Here is a 17214-nt window from a genome sequence, read left to right as displayed (position 1 = left end):
TTTTTTTTTTTTTTTTTTTTTTGCGGTACACGGGCCTCTCGCTGCTGTGGCCTCTCCCCACTGCGGAGCACAGGCTCTGGACGCGCAGGCTCAGCGGCCATTGCTCACGGGCCCAGCCGCTCCGCAGCATGTGGGATCCTCCCGGACCGGGGCACAAACCCACGTCCCCTGCATCGGCAGGCGGACTCTCAACCACTGCGCCACCAGGGAAGCCCCATGGGGCTTAATTTTTTTATATTGCTCTAGAGGGCCAGATAATATTAGAGAAGCAGATACTCTGCCCTCTCTCTTTAAGGACAAAATGGAACATCAAAACGGAGTACCAAAAAGAATATCCATAAGTTACAGATGAAGGAGGCCCCTAAATATACAGAAAGCACCATTTGACTTTGATATCCAAGTTGAGAATTTGATTGGGTACTTCACCATGATTCCATTCTAACAGAGCTTCTCATTCAAATATGTCTCAAGGTCCTTAAAGAATTTTTTAAAGTAAGTACAGGTAGGCTCACAGCACAATACTAGGTACAGAGTATCTTCTGTCCCATGATGTACACTTAACCGATTGAACACAAAACATTTCTAAATGCTCTCAGGAGCCTCAGTTACCAGGAAAATCTTCCAACTCTCAGCCCTAGAGTTCTGTAGTAAGGACAACACCCCAAGCCACCTCTCAGTTCCAGGCCAAGAAAACACCCAGAACATTGCTGTGTGGGCACTTCTTGGGAGATGGAGGGGTTACTCTTTGCCAAGAGAGAGTTCAGGGCTGGGACGGGATATGAAAGCATGAAAGACTGAGAAATAACAATGCTGAGAGGAGCAGCTGTTGCGTAAACCCAGCACCAACCTCAGCCCCTGCTCTGGGCAACCAGCCTGGGGCACGTCGGGCTCCAGGTCCCCGCCTGCAATTGGAGGCAGAGAGGGAGCCCCGTGCGGGGAGGGTTTCTGCTGTGTCAAGTGCCCTGGGGTACCGGGAAACACACACTGCACACGTTCACTCCACGCACGAGGGCGCGAGAAGCTTCAATGCGGACACAGTCCGGCTCTGCAACTGGAAGGGGCCAGAGAGGTCCCTGGGAAACCCACTCATTTTATAGACGAGGAAGCTGAGAGCCATCATGGTAAAGTAAGCGACTTGCCCAAAACCTGACAGGCAGTTAACAGCACAGCAGGAATGAGAACCCAGGTCTGGGGCCTCCAAAGCAACACCTGTCAAGTGAGCTGCTGGCTTTCAGAGCAGACACCACCGCAGAGGGGACCAGACACACCAAACGCCAGCAAGTGACCCAGAGCCTCCCGTGCATCACTCTGAGAACAGCCTCCTCCAAGGTGCTCTTATCAAACTGTGACAGTCCCTCCAGGCTGTAGAAGGTGACAGGAGGTGGTCGTACTGCATGGGAAGGAGAAACCACTTCCATCCACAGGGAGCCCACAGCTGAGGACAGTTTGCCGGGGAGCTCAGAGGTGACCACGTTGTCACAGAAGGTGCGGATCGGCCACAGATTTCGTTATTGTTTAACAGCTTTATTGAGGTTGCGCTTTTTTAATGTTTCATCATGATTTCTTTTGTTTTTATTGACTCTATTTTTTATTAACTAAAGTCCATCGTTTACATTAGGGTTCACTCTTAGGGTTGTGAAGTTCTATGAGTTTTAACAAATGCATGGTGTCATGTATCCACCATCACAGCGTCGTACAAAATTGACTCACTGCCCTAAAATTGTGCTCTATCCCTCTAGCCCTCCTCCTGAACCCGTGGCAACCACTAATCTTTTTACTGTCTCTACAGTTCTGCTTTGTCCAGAATATCATATAATTGTAATCATCCAGTATGTAGCCTTTTCAGATTGGCTTCGTTCACGTAGAAATATGCTTTTAAGGTCCCGTCATGTCTTTTTGTAGACAGATAGCTAACTTCCTTTTGTCGTTAAATAACATTCCATTTATTCATTATTTAAAGGCACCATGGTTGCTTACAAGTTTTGGCAATTATGAATAAAGCTACTATAAACATTCACTTGCAGGTTTTTGTGTGGACATAGACTTCAACTCAATTGGGTAAATACCAAGAAGGGGAACTGGTGGATTGTATGGTGAGAATGCGTTTGTAAGAAATAGCTAAATAAATATATTTTATTTACAAATAGCTTTGTAAGAATAAATATTATTGGGTTGGCCAAAAAGTTTGTTTGGGTTTTTCTATAAGATCTTATTTTTAGCTTTATAAGGAACTACTAAACTGTCTTCCAAAGTGGCTGTACTATTTTGCATTCCCGCCAACAATGAATGAGAGTTCCTACTACTCAGCATCCTTGCCAACATTTGGTGTTATCAGTTTTTTGAGTTTTAGTCATTCTAATATGTATAGTGGTGTCTCATTGTTGTTTTAATTTGCAATTCCCTAATGGCATATGATATTGATCTTTTCTTACGCTTATTTGCCATCTGTATACCTTCTTTGGTGAAACGTCTGGTCAGATCTTTTGCCCTTTTTTCGATTCAGTTGTTTGTTTTCTTACTGTTGACTTTTGAGTTCTTTGTATATTTTGGATACATGGCCTTTATCAGATATCTATTTTGTAAATATTTTCTCACAGTCTGTGACTTTTCATTCTCTTAACAGTGTCTTTCACAGAACAAAAGTTGTTAGTTTTAATAAAGTCCAACCTATCAATTTTTTCTTTCAAGGACTGTGCTTTTGGTGTGGTCTCTAAAACGCCACTGCTAAATCCAAGGTCACCTAGGTTTTCTCCTATGTTATCTTCCAGAAGTTTTATAGTTTGGCATTTTACAGTTAGGTCTACAATCCATTTTGAGTTGATATTTGTGAAAGGTATAAGGTTTGTCTGTCTGTCTGTCTGTCTGTCTCTCTCTCTCTCTCTCTCTCTCTCTCTCTCTCTCTCTATATATATATATATATATATATATATATATACATGTGGCATGTGGATGTTCGTTTGTTCCAGCACTATTTGTTGAAGAGACTACCTTTCCCCATTGAATTGCCTTTGCTCCTTTGTCAAAAATCAGTTGAGTATAGTTGAGTAGGTCTATTTCTGGGCTCTTATTCTGTTCCACTGATTTTTTTGGTCTATTCTTTCACCAATATTATGTGTCTGGATTACCAGTATACAGTATATCATTTTATAAAAATAGCTCTACTGAGAGATAATTTACATGCCATAAAATTCACTCATTTTAAGTAAAATTCAACATTTTTTAATAAACTCATAGAGTTGTACAACCATCAACACAATCCAGTTTAAGAACATTTCCATCATCCCCAAATGATCAAATGATTGATTGCCCAAGTCAATCTCTATTCTCAACCCCAGCCTCAGGCAACTGTTAATCTGCTTTCTGTCTCTGTAGATTTACCTTTTCTGGACACTTCATAAAAATAGAATCATATAATATCTGGTCTTTTGTGTCTAACTTCTTTCACTTAGCATAATGTTTTCAATGTTCCTCCAAGTTACAGCAATACTCCATTTCTTTTTACTGCTGTATGGATATACTGCATTTTATCTGTCCATTTGCCAGTAATGGGCATTTGGGTTGCTTCCTTTTTGGCTATTATGAATAATGCTGCTATGAACATTCATGCATAATTTTCTTGTGTGAACATATATTTTTAATTCTCTTGGGTAAATACCTAGAAGTGGAATTGTTGGGTCAGATAACAAATTTACTTTTAACTGTTTAAAAAACACTTGTTTTCCAAAGTGGCTATACCATTTGACATTCCCACCAGCAATTTATGAGGATTCCAGTTTCTCCACATTCCTGTCAATACTTGTTATTGTCTGACTGTTTTGTTATAGCCATCTAAGTAGGTGTGAAGTGGTTATCTCATTGTGGTTTTGATTTGCATTTCCATAATGACTAATGATACTGACTTTTCATGTGCTTATTTGTTATCCATACATCTTCCTTGGTGAAATGTCTATTAAAATCAGTATTGAGTTTTCTGACCTATGCACAGAGTATGTCTCTTCATTTATGTAGGTCTTCTTTACATCTCTCAGCAATGGTTTGTAGCTTTCAGTGTGCATGCCTTGAAAACCTTGTGTTAGATTTAAGTATTTCATATTTATTATGCTGTTGTAAGTGGTATTGTTTTAATTTTCATTTCCTTTTGTTCATTGCTAACATATAGAAATACAATAGATTTTTGAAGTGATCTTATATTCTGTACCCTTGCTAAATCCACTTATTAGTTCTACAAAATCATGTTGTTTGCAAATAAAGACAGTTTTACTTCCTCCTTTCCAATCTGGATGCCTTTATTTCTATTTATTGCCTTATTGCCTTAGTGCACTGTCAAGAACCTCCAGTGCAACACTGAATAGAAATGGTGAGAGCAGACATCCTTATCTTATTACTGACCTAAGGGAGAAAGCACTTAGTCTTTCACATGAAGTTTGATGTTAACTATCAGTTTTTCATAGATGCCCTTTATTAGGTTGAGGAAGATCCCTTCTACACCAATTTTGCTAAGAGTTTATATCAAAAATGGATGTTGGATTTCCTCAAATCCTTTTTCTGTGTCTATGGCTTGTTCTCTTTTATTTCATCTGGTGAATTAAATTGACTGATTTTCAAATATTAAACCAAACTTCCTTTCCTGAGATAAACCCTATTGACCATGCTGTATTATCCTTTTTTTATATTTTTAGATTTGATTTGTTAAATTTTTGCTTGGAAGTTTTTTCATCTATGTTCATGAGGAATATTTGTCTATAGGTTCCCTGTAATGTCTCTGTCTGATTTTGGTATTAGGGTAAGTCTTAACCTCATAAAATGACTTGAGAAGTATCCTCCTCCCTTCAATTTCCTGGAAGAGTTCGTGTAGAATTACTATTTTGTTCTTAAATGTTTGGTAGAATTTACCAGTAAAGCCATCTGGACCTGGAGTTTTCTGTGTGGAAGCTTTGAAACTATAAATTCCACTTCTTTGATATACGGTTGTTCAGATAATCTCTTTGTTCTTAAGTGAGCTTTGGTAGTTTACACCTTTTAAGTAGCTTGTCCACTTCTTCTGAGTTGTCAAATGTATTGGTGTAGTGTTGTTTATAATGCTCCCTGATCCTTCTAGTATCTGTAGAATCTCTAATGGTGACATCTCTCTCATTCCTGATGTCGGCAGTTTGTGTCCTCTATTTTCTTCCTGAACAGTCTAACAGTTTATCAGTTGAACAGCTGAAATTCTCATTGAGATCTTTTGATTTCATTGACTTTGTTTTCACTGATTTTTGTCTATTATTTTCCTGTTTTCTACTTCATTTATTTCTGTTCTGATCTTTATTATTTCCTTTCCTCTGCATACACTGGACTTAATTTATTCTTCCTTTTCCATTTTCTTAGGGTGGAAGCCAAAGTATACATCTGAGACCTTTTTCCTTTTCTAATATATACACTTTGTGTGATAAATTTTCTCACCAAGTACTGTTTTAGCAGTATCATACAAATTTTGATATATTGTGTTTTTATTTTCATTCAGTTCACAATACTTTCTAATTTAACTTTTGATTTCTTCTTTAAAAATGTGTTATTTAGTTTCCAAACACTCAGGGATTGTCCAAAGATCTTTCTGTTATTGATTTCTAAATTAATTCCATTATGGTCTATGCGGTAAAGACTAAACAGGCTTGAGATGTTCAAACTCTGCACATTCCAAAGAAAGGACTGGCCTTTGATCAGCTGGGAGAAAAGCTCTAAGCCCTTGGAATATCCTACCTGATAAGAGTGTCTTTGTACATCTGGGGCCTCAGGCCACGCCATTTAGTTATACTTAGAATGTGATTTACAGTGTAGGTCTTAGGCCACACTATAGCACTTTGACCTCTAGGGAGACTAGAGACCAAATAATTAAGTTCCATGGCACTCTATGCCTTCTTGACTGACCCCCCAATACAAACCGTGGACATGATGGCCTGAGCGAGCTTCCCTGGCTGGCAGTACACCATTAGTGCTGTCCCACATCGTTGCTGGGAGAACTAAGTGCTGTCCATATCACCCCGCTGTGGGAAGATGACTTAAATCTTGTGGTCTCTTCTGGACTCTGCCTTATGTGCCTTTTGGCTTTACTAATTTTAATCTGTAGCTTTTTGTTGTAATAAACTGTAACCATGAGTATGATAGCTTTTCTGAGTTCTGTGAGTCTTTCTAGTGAATCACTGACCTGAGGGTGGTCTTGGGGATCTCTGACAGAAGCCAGAGAACATATTTGAACGCTTCTAATTTTGTCGAAATTTGTTTCTGGCCCGGAATATGGTCAATCTTGGTAGGAATCTTCAAAAGAATGTGTATTCTGTTGTTGGGTGGAGTGGCATATAAACGTCAACTAGGTAAAATTACTAGATTGTGTTGTTGCAACGTTTCTGTATCCTTACTGATCATCTGTTGACTTGTTCTATCATTTACTGAAACAGGGTATGGAAGTCTCCGAGGATTGCTGTCAGTGGTTGCTTGAAGGTTTAACTTATCACAGTCTACGTCAAATGATATTATACTAATTCACATACAGCATAACACCTTTACTGTTACATACTTCCATTTCTCTCTTTCCAGTCCGTATCTTCTTATTATATACATTATACTTTTACATAAATTATAAATCCAATGCTACATGATGATTTTTATTGAAATGGTGGATTATGTTTTAAAGACATTTTAATAATGAGGAAAAACTGATATAGTCTCTAATATAGTTATGATTTCCAGTGCGCTTTGTTCCTTTGTGCGGATTCATATTTCCTTCTACCTAAAGGGATTCCTTTAATATTTATTATAGTGCAGTTCAGCTGATGATGAGGTCTTTCAGTTACTGTCTGTCTGAAAGAGGCTTTTTATTCCACCTTCATGTTTGAGAATATTTTCATTTTCATTCACTTGACAGGTTGCTTCCCCCGCCCATGCCCTCCACCCTCCTAGAACTAAAGATGTTCCTCTATGTACTCTCACTTGCACGGTTTTTTACAACAAATCTGCTGTCACCTTATGTTTATTCGTCTGCATGTAACGTGTCTTTCTTTCGGCTATTTTAAACATTTTCTCTCTATTACTGGTCATGAGCAATTTGGATTATGAAGTGCTTTGGTTTAGTTTCCTTCATGTTTCTTGTGCTTGGGCCTCACTGAGCTTTTCTGGATCTGAGGATTTATAGTTTTCATAACATCTGAAAAACATTCAGCCATTATTTCTTCAGAATTTTTTTTTTTACCCTTCCCCTTCCTTAGGGGACTCCAGTTACACACATATTAGGCCACTTGAAGTTATCCCACAACTCGCTTATGTTCTTTCCACTTTTTAAAAAAGTTTTCACTCTGTTTCATTCTAGATGGTGTCTATTGCTACGTCTTCAAGTTCACTAATCTTTTCTCCAATGTCTAATCTGCCATTCATCACATCCAGTGTATTTTTCATCTTAGACATTGTAGTTTTCATCTCTAGAAATTAGATTGAGTTCTATTTTTAACTTCCATGTCTCTACTGGACTTTTTGAACATGAAGAATAGATATAATAACTGTTTTAATGTCCCCCCCAGTCCTAAGTGCTCAATATTCACTCCCTTTCCTTTAGAGCCAAAGTTGTTTATATGGTTGCCAAAAAAAATTATTAAGCATCCTCTCTCCATTGTGAACTCTGTTTCAACCTCTTAAAATTTTCTCTGAAGGAGAATACAAGATAAACTGAACAAATTCACCATTTGGTAGAACAGCTCCGGAACTACTCAAAAGCAAGCACTTGATTGGGGCTTCCTAAATGTGCTTTAAGTGCTCATTTGTACAAAATTAAAATCTCCAGAAAACAAGAAAAAGAGATAAATTGTTTCATAATCCGCCTTCTGCTTGTATGAGAAGCAGCCAAATAATGTGCAAGTCGGTATCAGGGACTTAATATAAAGGAAACAAATTCTCCAGAGTATGTCAAAGGGCCAGGAAAAAATGGGTCTAGTCTTCGGCACTTGATACTACTGCAGGCTGGACTCTGACCCCTAATGCTCATGAAGATGACCAAGGCCCTCAGGGACCTGACAAGCCCACTGAGTCAAAGAAAAGGCAAATCCAGTTCAACACAGTTTGACTATCATCTGTACTGTACATTCTGAAATATCTGAAATCCACTTATCTAGGGCTGCAATCCATGGCCATGCATAGTTGGTAAGAATATTCAAAGCAGCTACACAACTTAATCCTCCACCATGAGGAGAGACTGGTGTTTTCTGTGGATTCCTGTTCTGATTAGGTAGATATGTGGTCACCTAAGCTCTTGGCTGGCAAATGGGTCTTTGGCAAGGAGTCCATTCTCGGGTAGGAGGCCCTTAATGGTAAATACTGTTCCTTTCCTTCTCCCAAATGCTGTGACGTTCATTCCATGTGCCACCATGCACATCTCAGAGCAACAGCGGAGTCTTGATTTACCACAGTGAATTTGTGGCTATGCAGCTCAGTTCCAGAATATGCAGTTCTCTGTCAAAAGCTGCTTACAGGACCTCTGGACTAGACTGTCAATTTTCAAGTGTCTGGGATCAGATCGACACTATCTGAGAAGCAGAGTTCTGAGGTCACAGTCCAAATTGGCCCCCATTAAAATGTCAGATAATTCCTTGTCAGTTTGGAAAGCTATCAATCATCAATAATGTTTTTGGTTACTTTTTTCCCAGAGAAATGCATGACAAAAATAAAAATCAGACTTGAAAAATAGCTGGTGTGGGAGCGATGCCTAATAAACATCTCAACAAGATCTGCATCTCCAAAATCAAAGCCGTGTACAAAAGAGTAGACGTTAAGTGCTCCATGACCAATCATCAAGGCCAACTTTAAAGCATGGGTGGAAAAAGTGGCTGACTACATGCTGTGATTTAAAGAATGCTGAGTAGCCACTGGACCCAAAATGTATCTCCCTTCCCATGGGAAATTCCCACAGATGGACTCACTTCTGATTCTGAAAGGTCCTTTCTATGAAGGGCAACATATTTAATAAAGTCATTTAGGTCATACCTGACCGCTTCGAAGCTCTTCCATGTGCATTAGCCTGTTCGGGCCTGTTTAATGGGTACTATCCTCCTCCCAAACTTGTGGGAAAAGAAACAGGAGGTCTGCACAGGGGCCAGAACTGAGTTTACAAGGGAGCCCCTGAGCTGGGACAAGTGCATCCTGCCCCAGGTGATGGATAGTCTAAGAGTCTGAGGCAGGGTGGACTGCTGGAAGCAAAGGGGCTGTGCAGCCGTCAGGAACCAGTGGGATATCACGGTTGGGAGGGGACACCAGTCAGTGAGGGGCAGCTGAGGACCCTGGACACTTAAAAGTTCAAAATCGCTCTGTTTAGGTGCATCTTACAGATGCAACATAATATGGCAACCCGGACTCTCCGTCCCTTGTTTCCTTCCACACCAAGGTTTCGTCACCTCTGAAAGGGAGCTCCATTTTCTTTCCTCAAGGGCTGGAGGTTTGGCTGAGGAAGTGAAGAGCTACGCATCTCACTGCCAAAAAGATAAATAAATAAATCCAGTGATCACTGAGGGGTTAACATCCCCACATTCTTTCAGGATTGTCAAAACTTGAGAATTCCTCAGCTAGGAGCCTGATCTGGGCACGTAAGGCTGCACTGCTTCCATAATAGTAAAGGTTCGTTTGTCAAGGTCCTACTCAGCACGCAGCACTGTGCCTGGGGTTTGACATGCACCACTTAAAATCCCCACAGCCACCCTGGCGAGGAAGGTGTTAACAGAACCTTATAGATAAGATTGAACTTAGGGTCCCACAGCTAGTAAAGGGTAAAGCCAAGTTTCGACCCCTGGTCTATCCAACTACAAAACTCTGCTCATAATATCCTGTCTCAGGGAGCTGCTGACAGCATTTTCGGTATCTGATGAGAGCAGTGACCATAAAAATGAGTTTCAAATGGTAAAGGCATAGAAATCGGAGTCCGGAGCTCAGGGCAGTGGTTTCCTCTCCCACCAGGAGCTGCATCACCCTAGGCGAGTCCCGGGATCACCGGCCTCTTCTCATCTGAGCCATGAGGGTTGAACTACTGGGATACCATCTTGAGCTGGATGACTGTGCAGGACTACAAGCCAAAGCAAATATTTTGATTTTTTTTAATTGCCTTAAAATGGACAGGGAATTAATTCCTCATGAAGTTAAGCAACACAATAAAAGGCAACACAATAAAATATAATTATAGGAACTATGTACTAAAACATTAGGCATTGTTTCGTCATTCATCTTAACTACATCTCTGAAGCCAGGCCCAGGCCAGGTACACTCTGATGCCTTGCTGTAACATGACCCACAGGGCAGTTTATAACTGGAAGTACCAGAAAAACCTCATTACAATACCATGTCTCTGTGGCAAGGACTTCAAAGGCAGTAAGACAGTTTCCAGGGATCTCAGTTTCCAAGGCTGAAAAGTAACTCGGGAAAAGAGATTCAAGAGACTCAAAGCAAAATCCTGGTACAGGCAGCCCCAGATTGCTAGTCCTGTGTTCTCACCTCTAGAACAGCCGGGCTCGCACAGGTGTCAGATGTACTCAACTCAGTGCAAGACAAGCCCCGACACAGGGTGTAGAGAGGGGATGCTAACGGAAACCACCCAATGCTGGGGGCTGGGTGGCCTAGACCTCCTGTGAAGACGCCGTCAATCCAGATCTTCTCTGCTTTTAGTGGTCTCTGGGCTGGGAGGCACAGTTGGCCCCTTCTGGATGCTTTCAGAAATTGCTATCTTTCTTCCAGAGTCAGCATATTCTTCTTAGGAGGTGTGCACGTACACACACACACACACACACACACACACACACACACACACACACTGCTTATAAAAGGAGATGCCAGGCCTTGAATCAGACATTCACCTGCTACAGCAGACGATCTTTCAGTGTCCCTTCCAGCTCTATAATTCTGTGAGCAAATGAGACGCTAATTCAACCTGAAATGCTCACTAAATGAGAGTTTGTAATTTGAATTAATGCTCTTACAGTCTCTACTTAGTAACCATATAATAGTAATAACAACATGCAACAAGTGCTAGCTACATGCCAGACACCTGAGAGTTTAAAATAATTTTTCTAACCTTCACAGGAACGAGGGAGAATTCACTATCATCCTCATTTCGGAGATGAGGGAACTGGGGCTCTGAGCTGTTTAAGTAAATCACCCGAGATTACACAACTAGTAAGTGGCAGACCCTCTGCCGTCTGAATTCTTGCTCTCAGCCTCTCACATCCCGGATTTATCTGTCTTTAACGTGTAAAGCGGTGCTGCACAGTGGCTAAGAGTGTGGGCTTTGGAGCCAGACTCCCTGCTTCCTAATCCACAGCTGACTTCATATGTAAAATGTTATGTGCTTAAAACAGTACCTGGCACAGAGTAAGCACGCAAAACCCAGCCACCATCAGGATTATTCTCTATATCACTATTCTCGTTACATAACAGTAGGCTGGAAGGTCTCCAGGAGGAAGCATTTATTCTTTTGCTATATTCTTTTTACATATTTTTAAAACATCAGCTTTATTGACATATTATTCGTATACCATAAAATTCATCTGTTTAAAGTGTCCACACAACTCAGTGGTTTTAGTATATTCACACAGTTGTGGAACCATCACCACTAGCTAATTCTGGGACACTTTCATCCCCCCAAAAAGAAATACCTTACCCATCAGCCCTTGCCCCCCATCCCCCCTCCTCCCTGACCCTGGAAACCGCTAACCCACTTTCTGTCTCTTTGGATTTGCCAATTCCAGATATTTCATATAAATGGAATCCTACAATATGTGACCTTTTGTGTCTGACTTCTTTGTCTCAGCATATTTTCAAGGTACATACTATTGTAGCATATATCAGTGCTTCATTCCTTTTTTTTTAAATTGAGGGGAAATTCACATAACATAAAATTAACCATTTTAAAGTGAACAATTCAGCAACATTTACTACATTCAAATGTCGTACAACCTCCATCTCTATCTAGTTCCAAATATTCCATTCTTTTTTATGGCTGAATAATACTCCACTGTACGGGTATAACACTTTTTACTTATCCAGTCATCAGTTGATGAACATTTGGGTTGTTTATACTTTTTGGATATTTTGAATCATGCTGCTATGAATATTCATGCACTGGTTTCTGTATGGACAAATGCTTTCAATTCTCTTGGATATATACCTAGAATAGAATTGGTAGGTCAGGTGGTAATCCTAAGTTTTGTTATATTATTTGTAATCTTTGTGCTAAAAATGACACCTATTACTACTACCAATCTGCTGGGTAAAATATTAAGAAGTGAAAATACATGGACATGGAAAATACATGAAAATACAGGAGTAGACAGACTTGGATTCAAACCCTTGCTCCTCCATTTTCTAGCTCTGTGACTTTGAGCAACTTCCTCAATACCTCGGGGCCTCTGTTCCCTCATCAAGCAAATGAAAATAACAGCACTTGCTCTAAGAGAGTATTATGAGGTTTAGTCCAGTGCCTGGCTACAAGTAAAGTAAGCACTTGATAAATAACAACTACTATTATCAACAAGCACCTTTCCTCGGGGGAACTGCAATCCTCAATTTTCTGAGGAGTATCTATAAAATACAGAAAAGCATCGAGAAGACAGTAACAATCATCTATGTCCCCGCCCCTCAGAATCAAGCATAGTTAACGTTTTAGCACAGACCCTCAGCCTTGCTAATACATGACACCATGTAAACTTTGGTCTTGGCTCTAGTTTCTTTCCTAGGAAGAGTGGACTCATCACCCTTAGGGGATCCCTACAGTACCAAGTGTAGCCCTGACTACAGCATGGAATGAGAGTGGCCAGTGAACAGATGTGCCTTCCCTTTCTCCATTCCACAAATTCTCACTAAGCACCACGGCTGGGCTTCACAGAGCAGGACGTGGTCTTCTCCCTTGAGAAGACCCACCTCTAGTGGAATGGAGGAGGAAGACATTTCCAAAACAGTGTAAAGAGCACAGTGACTGAGACAGACATGGAACTAAGTGCAAGCACCTCAGTGGACCTTCACCTAAGGCCCCAAACTTTCTTTGGGCTCTGTCTCTGCTTGTTTCCCAAAAAAAGAACCAATGAGGAGTCTATCAACACAACCAATGTTACATATGAATATGGGTCAGCAGCAATAAAAGGGCTCTTACTCTCCTTACACTATCTAAATATAAACAGGAGGCTCTGACTAGCAACCTGAGATGAGTGGCTACATGCAACACAGCATCTAGCTTCCCACCATCCGCAGAACCGTTAAATCTAGATGGGAAGAGGCCTAAGAGAGTGCCGCGCCCGAGATAAACAGCTCCGGAAGGCTTACACAGCAGATCCCCTGCAGGCCACGGCATCACAGCTCCTCGCCTTCTCACACCCGTACTCCCACATTTTCTGGGTTTTGCACATGGGCAGAAGCACTCGGCAAGGACCCCCCGGGCCCCACCTCTGCCACCCCATACCCTCCACTCATGGATAGTTGTCTATCAAACAACTTCTTTTCACTGCGCCTGAAGCGATCTCAAGACTTCAAAAAAAATAAAAAGCAGCTTCTAAAGCGAAAAAACTGGATCCCCCTATCTTCTCTCCTCTCATTACCGCGGAGATGAGGAAATTCAGGCTCAGAGGGGGTTCATAATTTGCCCCAGGTCACATAGTGGGTATTGGCGGAGACAACCCTGAGCCCTGCTGCAATGAGCTCACTACCAGGGCAGGTCTACAGAAGCTGGGACCCAGCCACCAACAGACTAGAATTGTCCTGCCAGGGAGGAAGCATCCTGCGTGTTACTAGTCTGTCGTTCGGCTCCAGGATACCTAGGAGGTCATGGTCATTAGCAAATATCCAATTCATAAAGGTCAGGATTAGGTTCTGTCACTTTAAGACCTGATATTAATCTACCAAGAAATACTCTACGAAAATCCTCTTTGGATTCTTCCTACAAGTCCTTATGACCAGGGACTTTTCAGTCCATGAAAAAAAAGGAAGTATATCAACTCCTGCTAAACCTCCACTACCAGAATTCACACTTGTAATGCCTTTCTCTTTTCAAGTCATCCATGCACTGACTTTAACGTACTGAACGGGGTCAGACCCTGTGGGAGCCTCTGTAAATGCCGTCACTGCAGGGAGCTGCAGAGGTTCGGCTCCCGGTCTAGTAAGAACGGGCGAGGCCTCTGTATAATTGCCTACCCAAGGCACAGCTTTCGAGAAATGACCCAGGAGTCCCTTAGAAGGCTCACTGATCCAAGGTTAATAAAGACGGCTGGCAAGTTCACACTTCTTCCCGGCTCCCTGACCTCGAGCAGAATCTCAGAACGATCCAAATTTCAGGGCCAAGGCTGCTGGGTCGGCTCCGCGCATGCTCGAACTCCCCGGCGAGGACGCGGCTCCCGCGCCCCCTGGCGGCGGCGGCCGGCACTGCGGGAAGACCTGGATGGGTGCCCTGCGCTTGGAGGGTCCTCCCCACCCCACTTTGGTGTGGCCCACGACGGAGCTTTTGGCATGTGACCCGCTCAGAGGCCTAATGTGGAATTCTGGTTTTTGAACGTGGCCAGGGTACCAAAGAATCCTACTGTTTAAGTAAGAAGCCCCAGTCTTACCGACGCTGTTCAGGGATAAGGATGTTTTTTCCAAGACCTTCTGCAAGGTCCAACCAGCTCTGGGGGCCACTCAACGCAAACCAAGGCACCTCACAGCACACCAGGGTAGACTCAGCGTCTCTCGGTGCGGCACCGGCAACCTTTGCACCCGGGAGCGCCTGCACAGATGATACACCGGCCCCAGTCCACAAAGCAAGCATCTGACAGCAAAGGAGAAAATGAACGGGGGTCTGAAACAGAGGGTCCACCCTTTACGCCTTCTCTTAACTGGGGATGGTACCTGTGTGAGGATTAAGGGCGTTAGAGGGCAAGTGCTTAAAGAGTGTTTGGAAGGTTTTTCTTTTTAATGCTGTAATTACTATTAATAATTTATTACTATTATTCCAGAACCTGGCCCATAGTAGGACCTTAACAAACCTGAGTTCCTCTCCCTGTCTTGCGAGGCTGCGGTGTATCCCTGCAGGGCAGACACAGGTCTCTAACTCACGGGGTCAAGGGACTGGGCAGGGAGGCCCAGCCAGGGCCCAGCACAGCTTCCTGCTCTGCTGCACCAGTCCCAAGGTGACTGGGGGAGAGTGCAGAGCGGCTCTGACACCCTCCCTCTCCCCAGAACAGTCTGTGCTCTGCTCCCGCCCCCAGAGAGCTCTGAGCTTTCCAAATATGGATGCTTTTTTCATTCCCAAAGCATCAGGAACATTTGGGGGAAGAAAATGAACACCAGACATGGTTTGGAAATGATGGAAGCCAAGTGATGGGTGGTGGCGGAACAAGCACTGTGCTAGCACTCAGAAGTCCTGGTTTTAAAGTATTAAATGGGAGCCTGGACTACTCCCATTTTATAACCTGGCCCGCGTTGTATGGGTCTAGGCCTCAAGGACCTAGAAAGAAGGCCCCAAGTCCAAAGAGTGAAAAACACAGCCACTAGCACACAATGCAGGGGAGAAAACTGCATTAAGGAGGCCCAAAGAGCCCCTGGATTTCAAAGAACTGAGCCATGAGAGATGGGCTCGTCAGAGCCAAACAGCCTGAAAGACAGTCCACAAATCGGGATGATCTACCTGAAGGTGAGTGTGGGTAGAAGAAGAATTAGAGACAAGATTGTTTGTTTTATATCTCGGGGCCCAAACCGAAATCTATGTTCATCTAAAATGGACAGCATTGCAGAATGCACTAAAAACCCTGCACTTTTGCTTAAGCAACTTGTGTTACTCGGGTAGAGTTTATCTTCGATAGTGTGGCCCTGGATGCCAGGGGAGAGTGTTTAAAGAACCATCCCATCACAAGTACCCCTGTATGGCAGGCACTGTCCCAGGTGCCAATGCCGGGATCCGCAGCCGGATCCCGCAGCTTAGATGCGGTACAGCCTCAGAGCCCGCCCCCCGGCGCAGGCACTCACATATCTGCTGATTTAATGAATTAATCAATCATACAGTCTAGTCCGAGAGAGGCAAGTGACAGGTGCAAAATAATTAAAAACGGAATGCCCAACTGGATGGTACTAACTATAAATAGAGGTAGAATCAGAGGAAGGAGAGGTTGAAGTGGACGACGGAGCTGGAGAGGTTGTCCCCGAGGTGTCCCCGAGGGTGGACTCCTCACAGGAGAAATGAGAGACTCCCAGCTGGAGGGAGAAGACATGCGGAGGAGGGAATAGGCCCGCCGGGCTGAGGCAGGTGGGCGGGCAGCCGGCAGGTGGCCTGGAGCAGAGCGTGGGCGGGACGGAGCAGGATGTGGGCCCAGCCCGGCCAGACCAGGACAGAGCCCCCAGGATGGGGAAAATGCACGCCCATGCCTAGACTTTTTCTGGTCAGCAGAACTCATCAGGAACCCGAGCTTCAACAACAGGGGAGAAGGTAACAACGGGGGCGCGGGCGTCTGCTCCTGACGACCTCAGTGTGGATTTTCCTGTGGTACATTAAAACCTCAGACTGGGCTTCCCTGGTGGCGCAGTGGGTGAGAGTCCGCCTGCCGATGCAGGGGACACGGGACCGTGCCCCGGTCCGGGAGGATCCCACATGCCGCGGAGCGGCTGGGCCCGTGAGCCATGGCCGCTGAGCCTGCGTGTACGGAGCCCGTGCTCCGCAACGGGAGAGGCCACAACAGTGAGGCCCGCGTACCGCAACAAAAAACAAAATCAAAAAAACCTCAGACTGCTTACCGCCTTCACCACATTTTAACTTCGACCTACTTAAGAATATAAAATTGCCACAAATGTGCAAATGCTCACATGTTCTGGGTCCCGTAACCCCCAGGGGAAAGGTCCCTGTCACCTGCATCCCTCCTCCCTTTGTGGGCCCAGAGCCCTGGCAGGCGCTCCGCCTACAGGTAGAGCTCCCCTGTTATGTGCTGGACCTCTTGCCTTCCCCACTCCCTGTGGTCCCCTGAACGAGATGCAGCCGCTCCTGGGTTGTAACCAAATCTACACACAGTCAATTCCCGAATCTTGACCAACCAACCAAGAGCCTAGAGACCGTTGTGCTGAGCAGCAGCCCCAGAATTAGAATGGTTCCCTGGACAGCACCCCCTTGTGGTTGCAGCGGTCTCATCATGCTCGACTCCAACGCAGTGTCTTCGCGCCACCCTCCTAGGGAAATTGGCTCCTCCCCCAGCAACCCTTACC

The 17214-nt window shown here is 43.6% G+C and overlaps 1 protein-coding gene across 2 annotated transcripts in view; it reads right to left on the bottom strand.

Moving 5' to 3' along the window:
• Positions 1-17214, bottom strand: part of TTC7B (tetratricopeptide repeat domain 7B) — a 245588-nt gene that overhangs the window by 185992 nt on the left and 42382 nt on the right. The gene's annotated exons all lie outside the window — the stretch shown is intronic.

Source organism: Lipotes vexillifer, unplaced genomic scaffold (assembly GCF_000442215.2).
Source record: "Lipotes vexillifer unplaced genomic scaffold, Lipotes_vexillifer_v1.1 scaffold751, whole genome shotgun sequence".
Classification (NCBI taxonomy): domain Eukaryota; kingdom Metazoa; phylum Chordata; class Mammalia; order Artiodactyla; family Lipotidae; genus Lipotes; species Lipotes vexillifer.
Note: the sequence above shows the minus strand (reverse complement) of the source record. Positions and strands in the feature narration are given on the sequence as shown.